The following is a 17107-nucleotide window of genomic DNA, read 5'->3' as shown; positions in this document are numbered from 1 at the left end:
TTTGGAATCCGGCATTATGAATAACCTGCAAAATGTGAATAAAAACATCTAGGTGTTATTATGCCTTGTATGGTGGTTGAAACTTCTTTAATTCATGAAAAATGCTCACAACTCATTAAATGTTTGTCGAATCCGTGATGCAAGTATCGTGTTCAGATCAAGGAAAGTCACGGTGAGTGAAACAATTTAAATAAAAGGTCTAGTGGATACAACACACTCAAAGAGGATTTTTCTGCGCATTATGCCTCATTTTATAAACTGGAGTTAAGAAAATGATGCGAAATAAGATTAAATGCTTCTTGGTGTAAATATGCCTTTCATAGTAGGTGAAAGTTCAGTAATCCACATGCTAACAACTCAGTAGTGGTTATGTGTTGGATCCGTGTTGCATGTAGCTTATACGGAACATGGAAATTCAGGGTGAGGGAATCTATGTCAATTACATTTCTGTTAGATAGAACTCGATGTAAGACGGTTTTTCTGTGAAAACTGTCTGTTTTTCAAAACTGACATTAGAAAATAGCTGGGAACTCAGAGTATTTAATTCTAAGTGTTAATATTCCTTGAATGGTGAATGAAAGCTCAGTAATCCACATGCTCACAAATCAGTAATAACTCTTTTTCGAATCCGCGATGCATGTAATGTGTTCGGAGCACAGAATGTCACGGTCAAGTAAACTATGTAAATTACATGTCTATCGGGTAGAACTCGATGAAAGAGCATTTTTCTGCAAAATATGCCTCATTTCCTAAACTGGCTTTTGGAAAAGACTGTGAAATCAGGGTAAATGTTTCTTTGTGTATATATGCCCTGTATAGTGTTGAAAGTTTGGTAATCCACATGTTCTCACCTCAGTAATGAATGTTTGTCGTAACATTGATGTATGTAACAGGATTGGAACGCAGAATATCACGGTGAGGAAACTATGTAAATTCAATGTCGATTGGGAAGAACTCGCTCCAAGAGAATTTTTCTGTGAAATCTACCTCAATTTCTAAACTGGTTTTAGGGAAAAGCTGGGAAATAAGAGTAAATATTCTTCGGTGTCAATATGCCCATTACGGTGATGAATGTTCATTAATCCTCGTGCTCACAACTCAGTAATGAAAGTTTTTTCGAAACCGTGATGCATGTAACGTGTTCAGAACACAGAATATCATGGTGAGGAGACTATGTAAACTAGATGCCTAGTGGGTACATCAAGCTCAAAGTGTATTTTACTGAGCCATCTGCCTCATTTTTAAACTGGCATTAGAAAAAGCTGCAAAATCAGAGTAAATGCTGTAGGTGCAAATATGCCTTTAATGGTGAATGAGATTTCGGTAATCCACTTTCTCACAAATCTGTAAATAATGTTTGTCAAATCCGTCATGCATGTAGTGTGCTCGGAACACGGAATATCATGGTGTGGGAAACTATGTAAAGTAAAATACTATTTGATAGGACTCGCCCCAAGAGAATTTTTCTGTGAAATCTTCATGATTTTTGAAACTAGCGTTAGGAAATTTCTGCGAATACCGGTAAAATTTCTAGTTATATATATGCCTTGCATGGTGGATGAAAGATCGCAATACACATACTCACATCTCAGTAATGATTGCTTGTGATATCCTTAATGCTTGTAGAATATTCGGAACACAAAATGTCACGGTGAGCTAAATTATTTAAATTACAATTCTATTGGGTAGAACTCGCTCCAATAGCATTTATCTGCGAAATCTCCCTCATTTTAGAAACTGTCATTAGGAAAAACTGTGAACTCAGAGTAAATGTATCTTGGTGTAAATATGCCCAGTATGGTGTTGAAAGTTTGTTAATCCACATGTTCTCACCTCTGTAATGTAAGTTCGTCATATCCGTAATGCATGTAACGTGTACAGAACACAGAATATCACGCTGAGAAAACTAAGTAAATTACACGCCAATTGGGTAGAACTCGCTCCAAGAGAATTTTTCTGTGATATCTACCTCATTTTCGAAACTGGTGTTAGGAAAAAGCTGGGAAATCAGAGAAAAATTTTCTAGGTGTAACTCTGCCATGTATGGGGATGAAAGTTCAGTAATCCACATGCTCACAACTCAGTCATGAATGAATTTTCGAATCCGTGTTGCACGTAGCGTGTTCGTAACACGGAATGTCACGGTGGAGGAAGAAATGTAAATTACATGTCTATTGGTTCGAACTCGCTCCAAGAGGATTTTTTTTAGAAAACTGCCTGATTTTGGATTCTGGCTTTATGAATAACCTGCGAACTGAGAATAAATATATCTAGGTTTAAATATGCCTTGTATGTTGGATGAAATTGGTAATTCATGAAAAATGCTCACAACTCATTAAAAATGTTTGTAGAATACGTGATGCATGTATCGTGTTCAGAACATGGAGATTCACGTTGAGTGAAACAATTTAAATAAAAGGTCTAGTGGATAAAACACACTCAAAGAGGATTTTTCTGCGCAATATGGCTCATTTTCTAAACGGGAGTTAAGAAAATGCTGCGAAATAAGATTAAATGCTTTTCAGTGTAAATATGCCTATCATAGTAGGTGAAAATTCCGTAATCCACATGCTAACAACTCAGTAGTGAATATGGGCCGAATCCGTGATGCATGTAGCTTATACGGAACATGGAATTACAGGGTGAGTGAATCTCTGTCAATTACATTTCTGTTGGATAAAACTCGATATAAGATGGTTTTTCTGTCAAAACTGACTCTTTTCAAAACTGGCATTAGAAAATAGCTGGGAACTCAGAGTATTTAATTCTAAGTGTTAATATTCCTTGAATGGTGAATGAAAGCTCAGTAATCCACATGCTCACAAATCAGTAATAACTGTTTGTCGAATCTGTGATGCATTTAATGTGTTCGGAGCACAGAATGTCACGGTCAGGTAAACTATGTAAATTGCATGTCTATCAGGTAGAAATCGATAAAAGAGCATTTTTCTGCAAAATATGCCTCATTTCCGAAACTGGCTTTTGGAAAAGACTGTGAAATCAGGGTAAATGTTTCTTGGTGTAAATATGAACTGTACTGTGTTGAAAGTTTGGTAAACCACATGCTCACTACTCAGAAATGAATGTTTTTCGAATCCGTGTTGTATTTAACGTGTTCGGAAGACGGAATGACACAATCAGTTAAGCTATGTAAACTACATATCTATCGGGAAGAACTCCCTACAAGAGCATTTTTCCACGAAATATGCCTCATTTCCGAAACTGGTGTTAAGGAAAGTGTGAAATCTGAGTAAATGCTTCTAGGTGACAATATGCCTTTTATGGTGGATGAAAGATCAGTAATCCAAATGCTCACAACTCAGTAAGTAATGTTTGTCAAATCTGTCATGCATGTAGCATGCTCGGAACACGGAATATCATGGTGAGGGAAAGTATGTAAATTAAAATAGTATTTCATAGGTCTCGCACAAGAGAATTTTTTTGCGAAATCTTCATGATTTTTGAAACTGGCGTTAGGAAATTTCTGCGAAATTTGGTAAAAATTTCTAGGTATAAATATGCCTTGCTTGGTGGATGAAAGATCGCAATACACATACTCACATCTCAGTAATGAATGCTTTAAAATTCTTTATGCTTGTAGAATTTTCGGAACAAGAAATGTCACGGTGAGGTAAATTATTTAAATTACATTTCTTTTGGGTAGAACTCGCTCCAAGAGCATTTATCTGCGAAATCTCCCTCATTTTAGAAACTGTCATTCGGAAAAACTGTGAACTCAGAGTAAATGTTTCTTGGTGTAAATATGCCCGGTATGGTGTTGAAAGTTTGTTAATCCACATGTTCTCACCTCTGTAGTGCATGTTTGTCGTATCCGTAATGCATGTATCGTGTTCGGAACACAGAATATCACGCTGAGTAAACTAAGTAAATTACATGCCGATTGGGTAGAACTCGCTCCAAGAGAATTTTTCTGTGATATCTACCTCATTTTCGAAACTGGTGTTAGGAAATATCTGGGAAATCAGAGAAAAATTTTCTAGGTGTAACTCTGCCATGTATGGGGATGAAAGTTCAGTAATCCACATGCTCACAACTCAGTCATGAATGAATTTTCGAATCCGTGTTGCATGTAGCGTGTTCATAACACGGAATGTCACGGTGGAGGAAGAAATGTAAATTACATGTCTATAGGTTCGAACTCGCTCCAAGAGAATTTTTTTGAGAAAACTCCCTGATTTTGGTATCTGGCGTTATGAATAATCTGCGAACTGAGAATAAATATATCTAAGTGTAAATATGCCTTGTATGGTGGATGAAAGTTCGGGAATTCCTGAAAAATGCTCACAACTCATTAAAAATATTTGACTAATCTGTGAGTCATGTATCGTGTTCAGAACATGGAAAGTCACGGTGAGTGAAACAATTTAAATAAAGAGTCTAGTGGATACAAAACACTCAAAGAGTATTTTTCTGCGCAATATGCCTCATTTTCTAAACTGGAGTTAAGAAAATGCTGCGAAATAAGATTAAATGCTTCTCGGTGTAAATATGCCTTTCATAGTAGGTGAAAGTTCCGTAATCCACATGCTAACAACTCAGTAGTGAATATGCGCCAAATCCATGATGCATGTAGCATATACGGAACATGGAATTACAGGGTGAGGGAATCTCTGTCAATTACATTTCTGTTTGATAAAACACGATGTAAGATCGTTTTTCTGTCAAAAATGCCTGTTTTCATAACTGGCATTAGAAAAAAGCTGGGAACTCAGAGTAAATACTTCTAAGTGTTAATATTCCTTGAATGGTGAATGAAAGCTCGGTAATCCACATGCTCACAAATCAGTAATAACTGTTGTCGAATCCGTAATGCATGTAATGTGTTCGGAACACAGAATATAATGGTGATGAGACTATGTATACTAGATATCTAGTTGGTACATCACGATCAAAGTGTATTTTACTGAGCCATCTGCCTGTTTTTTAAATTGGCATTAGAAAAACCTGCAAAATCACAGTACATACTGTAGGTGCACATATGCGTCTAATGGTGATTGAGATTTTGGTAATCCACATGCTCACAACTCAGTAATGAATTTTTTTCAAGTCTGTGATGGATTTAATGTGTTTGGAAGATGGAATGACACGGTCAGGTAAGCTATGGAAATTACAAATCTGTCGGGTAGTACTCGCTATAAGACATTTTATCTGTGAAATTTTCCTCATATCCAAAACTGGCTTTAGGAAAAGCTGTGAAATCTGAGTAAATGCTTCTAGGTGACAATATGCCTTTTATGGTGGATGAAAGTTCGGTACTCCACATGCTCACAACTCATTAAAGAATGTTTGTGCAAACCGTCATGCATGTAGAGTGTTCGAAACATAGAATATCATGGTTAGGGAAACTGTGTAAATTAAATTTCTATTTGGTGGAACTCGCACCAAGAGTATTTTACTGCAAAAACTTCATGATTTCTGAAACAGGCGTTATGAAAAACCTGCGAAATCTGAGTAAATATTTCTAGGAATAAATATGCCATGCATGGTGAATGAAAGTTTGTAATACACATGCTCACATCTCAGTAATGAATTTGTGTCGAATCCATGATGCTTGTATTGTGTTGGGAACACGGATGTCACGTTCTGGAAAAGAATGTAATTTACATGTGTCTTTTGTAGAACTCACTCAAAGAGGATTTTTCTGCACAATCTTTCTCATTTTCTAACCTGGCGATAAGAATAAGCTGCAAAATCAAGGTAAATACTTCTCTGTGTAAGGATTCCTTTTATGGTGAATGAAAGCTCGGTAATCCACATGCTCACAGCTCAGAAACCATTGTTTGTCGAATCCATAATGCGTGTAGCATTTTCGGAACACCGAAAATCACGGTGAGGGAAACAAATTATATTAAATGTCTATTGGGTAGAACAAGCTCCAAGAGTATCTTTCTATGAAAACTGCCTGATTTTCGAATCTGACATTAGGGAAATCCTGCGCACACAGACTAAATGTTTCTATGTGTAAATATGCCTTCTATGGTGGATGAAAGATCAGTAATCCACATGATCACAACTCAGAAATAAATGTCGGACGAACCCGTCATGCATGTAGTGTGTTCAGAACACGGATTTTCACGGTGAGGGCCACTATGTAAATTACATGTCTATTGTGTATAACTTCCTCCACAAGGATAATTCTGTGGAAACTGCCTGATTTTTGATACTGGCATTAGAAAAAATATGCGAACTCAAAATAAATATTTCTAGGTGTTTATATGCCTTGAATGGTGATTGAAAGTTCAGTTATCCACATGCTCACAACTCAGGAATGAATGTTTTTCGAATCCGTGTTGTATTTAACATGTTCGGAATACGGAATGACACAATCAGTTAAGCTATGTAAACTACATATCTATCGGGAAGAACTCCCTACAAGAGCATTTTTCCGCGAAATATGCCTCATTTCTGAAACTGGTGTTAGGAAAAGTTGTGAAATCTGAGTAAATGCTTCTAGGTGACAATATGCCTTTTATGGTGGATGAAAGAACAGTAATCCAAATGCTCACAACTCAGTAAGTAATGTTTGTCAAATCCGTCATGCATGTACCGTGCTCGGAACACGGAATATCATGGTGAGGGAAAGTATGTAAATTAAAATAGTATTTCATAGGTCTCGCACAAGAGAATTTTTCTGCGAAATCTTCATGATTTTTGAAACTGGCGTTAGGAAATTTCTGCAAAATCTGGTAAAAATTTCTAGGTATAAATATGCCTTGCTTGGTGGATGAAAGATCGCAATACACATAATCACATCTCAGTAATGAATGCTTGTGGAATCCTTGATGCTTGTAGAATGTTCGCATCACGGAATGTCACGGTGAGGGAAATTATGTGAATTAAATTTCTATTGCGTAGATGTCACTCCAAAAGCATTTGTCTGTGAAATCTCCTTCATTTTTGAAACTGTCATTAGGGAAAAACTGTGAACCCAGAGTAAATGTTTCTTGGTGTAAATAAGCCGTGTAAGGTGTTGAAAGTATGTTTATCCACATGTTCTCACCTCGGTAATGCATGTTTGTCTTATCCCTGATGCATGTAACGTGTTCGGAACATGGAATATCACGCTGAGGAAACTATGTAAATTACATGCCGATTGGGTAGATCTCGCTCCAAGATAATTTTTCTGTGATATCTAACACATTTTCAAAACCTGGTGTAAGGAATAAGTTGGGAAATCAGAGAAAAATTTTCTAGGTGTAACTCTGCCATGTATGGGGATGAAATTTCAGTAATCCTCATGCTCACAACTCCTTCATGAATGGTTTTTCGAATCCGTGTTGCATGTAGCGTGTTCGTAACACGGAATGTCACGGTGGAGGAAGAAATGTAAATTACATGTCTATTGGTTCGAACTCGCTCCAAGAGGATTTTTTTGAGAAAACTGCCTGATTTTGGATTCTGGCGTTATGAATAACCTGCGAACTGAGAATAAATATATCTAAGTGTAAATATGCCTTGTATGGTGGATGAAACCTGTAATTCATGAAAAATGATCACAACTCATTAAAAATATTTGTCGAATCCGTGATGCATGTATCGTGTTCAGAACATGGAAATTGACGTTGAGTGAAACAATTTAAATAAAAGGTCTAGTGGATACAACACACTCAAAGAGGATTTTTCTGCGCAATATGCCTCATTTTATAAACTGGAGTTAAGAATCTTCTGTGAAATAAGATTAAATGCTTCTCAGTGTAAATATGCTTTTCATAGTAGGTGAAAGTTCAGTAATCCACATGCTAACATCTCAGAAGAGAATACGTTTCGAATCCAGGATGCACGTAGCATATACGGAACATGGAATTTCAGGGTGAGGGAATCTATGTCAATTATATTTCTGTTGGAGAGAACTCGATGTAAGACGGTTTTTCTGTGAAAACTGCCTGTTTTTCAAAACTGGCATTAGAAAATAGCTGGGAACTCAGAGTAAATAATTCTAAGTGTTAATATTCCTTGAATGGTGAATGAAAGCTCAGTAATCCACATGCTCACAAATCAGTAATAACTGTTTGTCGAATCCTTGATGCATGTAATGTGTTCAGAGCACAGAATGTCACGGTCAAGTAAACTATGTAAATTACATGTCTATCGGGTAGAACTCGATGAAAGAGCATTTTTCTGCAAAATATGCCTCATTTCCGAAACTGGCTTTTGGAAAAGACAGTGAATTCAGTGTGAATGTTTCTTGGAGTAAATATGCCCTGTGTAGTGTTGAAAGTTTGGTAATCCACATGTTCTCACCTCAGTAATGAATGTTTGTCGTAACTTTGATGTATGTAACAGGATTGGAATGCAGAATATCACGGTGAGGAAACTATGTAAATTCAATGTCGATTGGGAAGAACTCGCTCCAAGAGAATTTTTCTGTGAAATCTACCTCAATTTCTAAACTGGTTTTAGGGAAAAGCTGGGAAATAAGAGTAAATATTCTTCGGTGTCAATATGTCCATTTCGGTGATGAATGTTCATTAATCCTCGTGCTCACAACTCAGTAATGAATGTTTTTTCGAAACCGTGATGCATGTAACATGTTCGGAACACAGAATATCATGGTGAGGAGACTATATATACTAGATATCTAGTGGGTACATCAAGATCAAAGTGTATTTTAGTGAGCAATCAGCCTGTTTTTTAAATTGGCATTAGAAAAACCTGCAAAATCACAGTACATACTGTAGGTGCACATATGCGTCTAATGGTGATTGAGATTTTGGTAATCCACATGCTCACAACTCAGTAATGAATTTTTTTCAAGTCTGTAATGGATTTAATGTGTTTGGAAGATGGAATGACACGGTCAGGTAAGCTATGGAAATTACAAATCTGTCGGGTAGTACTCGCTATAAGACATTTTATCTGTGAAATTTTCCTCATATCCAAAACTGGCTTTAGGAAAAGCTGTGAAATCTGAGTAAATGCTTCTAGGTGACAATATGCCTTTTATGGTGGATGAAAGTTCGGTACTCCACATGCTCACAACTCATTAAAGAATGTTTGTGCAATCCGTCATGCATGTAGAGTGTTCGAAACATAGAATATCATGGTTAGGGAAACTGTGTAAATTAAATTTCTATTTGGTGGAACTCGCACCAAGAGTATTTTACTGCAAAATCTTCATGATTTCTAAAACAGGCGTTATGAAAAACCTGCGAAATCTGAGTAAATATTTCTAGGAATAAATATGCCATGCATGGTGAATGAAAGCTTGTAATACACATGCTCACATCTCAGTAATGAATTTGTGTCGAATCCATGATGCTTGTATTGTGTTGGGAACACGGATGTCACGTTCTGGAAAAGAATGTAATTTACATGTGTCTTTTGTAGAACTCACTCAAAGAGGATTTTTCTGCACAATCTTTCTCATTTTCTAACCTGGCGATAAGAATAAGCTGCAAAATCAAGGTAAATATTTCTCTGTGTAAGGATTCCTTTTATGGTGAATGAAAGCTCGGTAATCCACATGCTCACAGCTCAGAAACCATTGTTTGTCGAATCCATAATGCGTGTGGCATTTTCGGAACACCGAAAATCACGGTGAGGGAAACAAATTATATTACATGTCTATTGGGTAGAACAAGCTCCAAGAGTATTTTTCTATGAAAACTGCCTGATTTTCGATTCTGACATTAGGGAAAATCTGCGCACACAGACTAAATGTTTCTAGGTGTAAATATGCCTTCTATGGTGGATGAAAGATCAGTAATCCACATGATCACAACTCAGAAATAAATGTCTGACTAACCCGTCATGCATGTAGAGTGTTCAGAACACGGATATTCATGGTGAGTGCAACTATGTAAATTACATGTCTATTGTGTATAACTTCCTCCACAAGGATAATTCTGTGGAAACTGCCTGATTTTTGATACTGGCATTAGAAAAAATATGCGAACTAAAAATAAATATTTCTAGGTGTTTATATGCCTTGAATGGTGATTGAAAGTTCGGTTATCCACATGCTCACAACTCAGGAATGAATGTTTTTCGAATCCGTGTTGTATTTAACGTGTTTGGAATACGGAATGACACAATCAGTTAAGCTATGTAAACTACATATCTATCGGGAAGAACTCCCTACAAGAGCATTTTTCCGCGAAATATGCCTCATTTCTGAAACTGGTGTTAGGAAAAGGTGTGAAATCTGAGTAAATGCTTCTAGGTGACAATATGCCTTTTATGGTGGATGAAAGAACAGTAATCCAAATGCTCACAACTCAGTAAGTAATGTTTGTCAAATCCGTCATGCATGTACCGTGCTCGGAACACGGAATATCATGGTGAGGGAAAGTATGTAAATTAAAATAGTATTTCATAGGTCTCGCACAAGAGAATTTTTCTGCGAAATCTTCATGATTTTTGAAACTGGCGTTAGGAAATTTCTGCAAAATCTGGTAAAAATTTCTAGGTATAAATATGCCTTGCTTGGTGGATGAAAGATCGCAATACACATAATCACATCTCAGTAATGAATGCTTGTGGAATCCTTGATGCTTGTAGAATGTTCGCATCACGGAATGTCACGGTGAGGGAAATTATGTGAATTAAATTTCTATTGCGTAGATGTCACTCCAAAAGCATTTGTCTGTGAAATCTCCTTCATTTTTGAAACTGTCATTAGGGAAAAACTGTGAACCCAGAGTAAATGTTTCTTGGTGTAAATAAGCCGTGTAAGGTGTTGAAAGTATGTTTATCCACATGTTCTCACCTCGGTAATGCATGTTTGTCTTATCCGTGATGCATGTAACGTGTTCGGAACACAGAATATCACGCTGAGAAAACTAAGTAAATAACACGCCGATTGGGTAGAACTCACTCCAAGAGAATTTTTCTGTGATATCTACCTCATTTTTGAAACTGGTTTTAGGAAATATCTGGGAAATCAGAGAAAAATTTTCTAGGTGTTACTCTGCCATGTATGGGGATGAAAGTTCAGTAATCCACATGCTCACAACTCCTTCATGAATGTTTTTTCAAATCCGTGTTGCATGTAGCGTGTTCGTAACACGGAATGTCACGGTGGAGGAAGAAATGTAAATTACCTGTCTATAGGTTCGAACTCGCTCCAAGAGTTTTTTTTGAGAAAACTGCCTGATTTTGGAATCCGGCGTTATGAATAACCTGCAAACAGAGAATAAATATATCTAGGTATTAATATGCCTTGTATGGTGGATGAAAGTTCGGTAATTCATGAAAAATGCTCACAACTCATTAAATGTTTGTCGAATCCGTGATGCATGTATCGTGTTCAGATCAAGGAAAGTCACGGTGAGTGAAACAATTTAAATAAAAGGTCTAGTGGATACAACACACTCAAAGAGGATTTTTCTGCGCATTATGCCTCATTTTATAAACTGGAGTTAAGAAAATGCTGTGAAATATGATTAAATGCTTCTTGGCGTAAATATGCCTTTCATAGTAGGTGAAAGTTCAGTAATCCACATGCTAACAACTCAGTAGTGAATATGTGTTGGATCCGTGTTGCATGTAGCTTATACGGAACATGGAATTTCAGGGTGAGGGAATCTATGTCAGTTACATTTCTGTTAGATAGAACTCTATGTAAGACTGTTTTTCTGTGAAAACTGCCTGTTTTTCTAAACTGGCATTAGAAAATAGCTGGGAACTCAGAGTATTTAATTCTAAGTGTTAATATTCCTTGAATGGTGAATGAAAGCTCGGTAATCCACATGCTCACAAATCAGTAACAACTGTTTGTCGAATCCGTGATGCATGTATTGTGTTCGGAGCACAGAATGTCACGGTCAAGTAAACTATGTAAATTACATGTCTATCGGGTAGAACTCGATGAAAGAGCATTTTTCTGCAAAATATGCCTCATTTCCGAAACTGGCTTTTGGAAAAGACTGTGAAATCAGGGTAAATGTTTCTTGGTGTAAATATGCCCTGTATAGTGTTGAAAGTTTGGTAATCCACATGTTCTCACCTCAGTAATGTATGTTTGTCGTAACCTTGATGTATGTAACAGGATTGGAACGCAGAATATCACGGTGAGGAAACTATGTAAATTCATTGTCGATTGGGTAGAACTCGCTCCAAGAGAATTTTTCTGTGAAATCTACCTCAATTTCTAAACTGGTTTTAGGGAAAAGCTGGGAAATAAGAGTAAATATTCTTCGGTGTCAATATGCCCATTTCGGTGATGAATGTTCATTAATCCTCGTGCTCACAACTCAGTAATGAATGTTTTTTCGAAACCGTGATGCATGTAACGTGTTCGGAACACAGAATATCATGGTGAGGAGACTATGTAAACTAGATTTCTAGTGGGTACATCAAGCTCTAAGTGTATTTTAATGAGCCATCTGCCTCATTTTTAAACTGGCATGAGAAAAAGCTGCAAAATCAGAGTAAATGCTGTAGGTGCAAATATGCCTTTAATGGTGAATGAGATTTCGGTAATCCACATTCTCACAAATCTGTAAGTAATGTTTGTCAAATCCTTCGTGCATGTAGTGTGCTCGGAACACGGAATATCATGGTGTGGGAAACTATGTAAAGTAAAATACTATTTGATAGGACTCGCCCCAAGAGAATTTTTCTGCAAAATCTTCATGATTTTTGAAACTGGCATTAGGAAATTTCTGCGAAATCCGCTAAAATTTCTAGTTATATATATGCCTTGCATGGTGGATGAAAGATTGCAATACACATACTCACATCTCAGTAATGATTGCTTGTGAAATCCTTGATGCTTCTAGAATATTCGGAACACTAAATGTCACGGTGAGCTAAATTATTTAAATTACATTTCTATTGGGTAGAACTCCCTCCAAGAGCATTTATGTGTGAAATCTCCCTCATTTTAGAAACAGTCATTAGGAAAAACTGTGAACTCAGAGTAAATGTATCTTGGTGTAAATATGCCCAGTATGGTGTTGAAATTTGTTAATCCACATGTTGTCACCTGTGTAATGCATGTTTTTCGTATCCGTAATGCATGTAACGTGTTCGGAACACAGAATATCACGCTGAGAAAACTAAGTAAATTACAGGCCGATTGGGTAGAACTCGCTCCAAGAGAATATTTCTGTGATATCTACCTCATTTTCAAAACTGGTGTTAGGAAATATCTGGGAAATCAGAGAAAAATTTCCTAGGTGTAATTCTGCCATGTATGGGGATGAAAGTTCAGTAATCCACATGCTCACAACTCAGTCATGAATGAATTTTCGAATCCGTGTTTCAGGTAGCGTGTTCGTAACACAGACTGTCACGGTGGAGGAAGAAATATAAATTACATGTCTATTGGTTAGAATTCCCTCCAAGAGTATTTTTTTGAGAAATCTGCGTGATTATGGAATCTGGCGTTATGAATAACCTGCGAACTGAGAGTAAATATATCTAGGTGTAAATATGCCTTTATGGTGGATGAAAGTTCGGTAATTCCTGAAAAATGCTCACAACTCATTAAAAATGTTTGTCGAATCCGTGAATAATGTATCGTGTTCAGAACATGGAAAGTCACGGTGAATGAAACAATTTAAATAAAATGTCTATTGGATACAACACACTCAAAGAGTATTTTTCTGCGCAATATGCCTCATTTTCTAAACTGGAGTTAAGGAAATGCTTCGAAATAAGATTAAAAGCTTCTCGGTGTAAATATGCCTTTCACAGTAGGTGAAAGTTCCGTAATCCACATGCTAACAACTCAGTAGTGAATATGTGCCGAATCCGTGATTCACGTAGCATATACGGAAAATGGAATTACAGGGTGAGGGAATCTATGTGAATTACATTTCTGTTGGGTACAACTCGATGTAAGACGATTTTTCTGTGAAAAATGCCTCTTTTTCAAAACTGGCATTAGAAAATAGCTGGGAACTCAGGGTAAATAATCCTAACTGTTAATATTCCTTGAATGGTTAATGAAAGCTCGGTAATCCACATGCTCACAAATCAGTAATAACTGTTTGTCGAATCCGTGATGCATGTAATGTGTTCGGAGCACAGAATGTCACGGTCAGGTAAACTATGTTAATTGCATGTCTATCAGGTAGAACTCGATAAAAGAGCATTTTTCTGCAAAATATGCCTCATTTCCGAAACTGGCTTTTGGAAAAATCTGTGAAATTCGGGTAAATATTTTTTGGTGTAAATATGAACTGTACGGTGTTGAAAGTTTGGTAATCCACATGCTCACAACTCAGGAATGAAAGTTTTTCGAATCCTTGTTGTATTTAACGTGTACGGAAGACGGAATGACACAATCAGTTAAGCTATGTAAACTACAAATCTATCGGGAAGAACTCCCTACAAGAGCATTTTTCCACGAAATATGCCTCATTTCAGAAACTGCTTTTAGGAAAAGGTGTGAAATCTGAGTAAATGCTTCTAGGTGACAATATGCCTCTTATGGTGGATGAAAGATCAGTAATCCAAATGCTCACAACTCAGTAAGTAATGTTTGTCAAATCCGTCATGCATGTAGCGTGCTCGGAACACGGAAAATCATGGTGAGGGAAAGTATGTAAATTAAAATAGCATTTCATAGGTCTCGCACAAGAGAATTTTTCTGCGAAATATTCATGATTTTGGAAACTGGCTTTAGGAAATTTCTGCAAAATCCGGTAAAAATTTCTAGGTATAAATATTCCTTGCATGGTGGATGAAAGATCGCAATACACATACTCACATCTCAGTAATGAATGCTTGTGAAATCCTTGATGCTTCTAGAATGTTCGCATCACGGAATGTCACGGTGAGGGAAAATATGTGAATTAAATTTCTATTGTGTAGATGTCACTCCAAAAGCATTTGTCTGTGAAATCTCCTTCATTTTTGAAACTGTCATTAGGGAAAAACTGTGAACCCAGAGTAAATGTTTCTTGGTGTAAATAAGCCGTGTAAGGTGTTGAAAGTATGTTTATCCACATGTTCTCACCTCGGTAATGCATGTTTGTCTTATCCGTGATGCATGTAACGTGTTCGGAACACAGAATATCACGCTGAGAAAACTAAGTAAATAATACGCCGATTGGGTAGAACTCACTCCAAGAGAATTTTTCTGTGATATCTACCTCATTTTTGAAACTGGTTTTAGGAAATATCTGGGAAATCAGAGAAAAATTTTCTAGGTGTTACTCTGCCATGTATGGGGATGAAAGTTCAGTAATCCACATGCTCACAACTCCTTCATGAATGTTTTTTCAAATCCGTGTTGCATGTAGCGTGTTCGTAACACGGAATGTCACGGTGGAGGAAGAAATGTAAATTACATGTCTATTGGTTCGAACTCGCTCCAAGAGGATTTTTTTGAGAAAACTGCCTGATTTTGGATTCTGGCGTTATGAATAACCTGAAAACTGAGAATAAATATATCTAGGTGTAAATATGCCTTGTATGGTGGATGAAATCTGTAATTCATGAAAAATGATCACAACTCATTAAAAATGTTTGTCGAATCCGTGATGCATGTATCGTGTTCAGAACATGGAAATTGACGTTGAGTGGAACCATTTAAATAAAAGGTCTAGTGGATACAACACACTCAAAGAGGATTTTTCTGCGCAATATGCCTCATTTTATAAACTGGACTAAAGAAAATTCTGTGAAATATGATTAAATGCTTCTCAGTGTAAATATGCCTTTCATATTAGTTGAAAGTTCAGTAATCCACATGATAACATCTCAGAAGGGAATACGTGTCGAATCCAGGATGCACGTAGCATATACGGAACGTGGAATATCAGGGTGAGGGAATCTATGTCAATTACATTTCTGTTGGATAGAACTCGATGTAAGACGGTTTTTCTGTGAAAACTGCCTGTTTTTCAAAAGTGGCATTAGAAAATAGCTGGGAACTCAGAGTAAATAATTCTAAGTGTTAATATTCCATGAATGGTGAATGAAAGCTCGGTAATCCACATGCTCACTAATCAGTAACAACTGTTTGTCGAATCTGTGATGCATGTAATGTGTTCGGAGCACAGAATGTCACGGTCAAGTAAACTATGTAAAGTACATGTCTATCGGGTAGAACTCGATGAAAGAGCATTTTTCTGCAAAATATGCCTCATTTCCGAAACTGGCTTTTGGAAAAGACTGTGAAATCCGGGTAAATGTTTCTTGGTGTAAATATGCCCTGTATAGTGTTGAAAGTTTGGTAATCCACATGTTCTCACCTCAGTAATGAATGTTTGTCGCGACCTTGATGTATGTAACAGGATTGGAACGCAGAATATCACGGTGAGGAAACTATGTAAATTCAATGTCGATTTGGAAGAACTCGCTCGAAGAGAATTTTTCTGTGAAATCTACCTCAATTTCTAAACTGGTTTTAGGGAAAAGCTGGGAAATAAAAGTAAATATTCTTCGGTGTCATTATGCCCATTACGGTGATGAATATTCATTAATCCTCGTGCTCACAACTCAGTAATGAATGTTTTTTCGAAACCGTGATGCATGTAACGTGTTCGGAACACAGAATATCATGGTGAGGAGACTATGTAAACTAGATGTCTAGTGGGTACATGAAGCTCAAAGTGTATTTTACTGAGCCATCTGCCTCATTTTTAAACTGGCATTAGAAAAAGCTGCAAAATCAGAGTAAATGCTGTAGGTGCAAATATGCCTTTAATGGTGAATGAGAATTCGGTAATCCACATTCTCACAATTCTTAAGTAATGTTTGTCAAATCCATCATGCATGTAGGGTGCTCGGAACACGGAATATCATGGTGAGGGAATCTATGTAAAGTAAAATACTATTTGATAGGACTCGCCCAAAGAGAATTTTCCTGCGAAATCTTCATGATGTTTGAAACTGGCGTTAGGAAATTTCTGCGAAATCCGGTAAAAATTTCTAGGTATAAATATGCCTTCCATGGTGGATGAAAGATCGCAATACACATACTCACATCTCAGTAATGAATGCTTTAAAATTCTTTATGCTTGTAGAATTTTCGGAACAAGAAATGTCACGGTGAGGTAAATTATTTTAATTACAATTCTATTGGGTAGAACTTGCTCCAAGAGCATTTATCTGCCAAATCTCCCTCATTTTAGAAACTATCATTAGGAAAACTGTGAACTCAGAGTAAATGATTCTTGGTGAAAATATG

Source organism: Camelus dromedarius, unplaced genomic scaffold, assembly GCF_036321535.1.
Source record: "Camelus dromedarius isolate mCamDro1 unplaced genomic scaffold, mCamDro1.pat HAP1_SCAFFOLD_35, whole genome shotgun sequence".
In the NCBI taxonomy this organism is placed as follows: Eukaryota; Metazoa; Chordata; class Mammalia; order Artiodactyla; family Camelidae; genus Camelus; species Camelus dromedarius.
The sequence above is the reverse complement of the archived record's forward strand: the minus strand, read 5'-3'. Positions refer to the sequence as shown.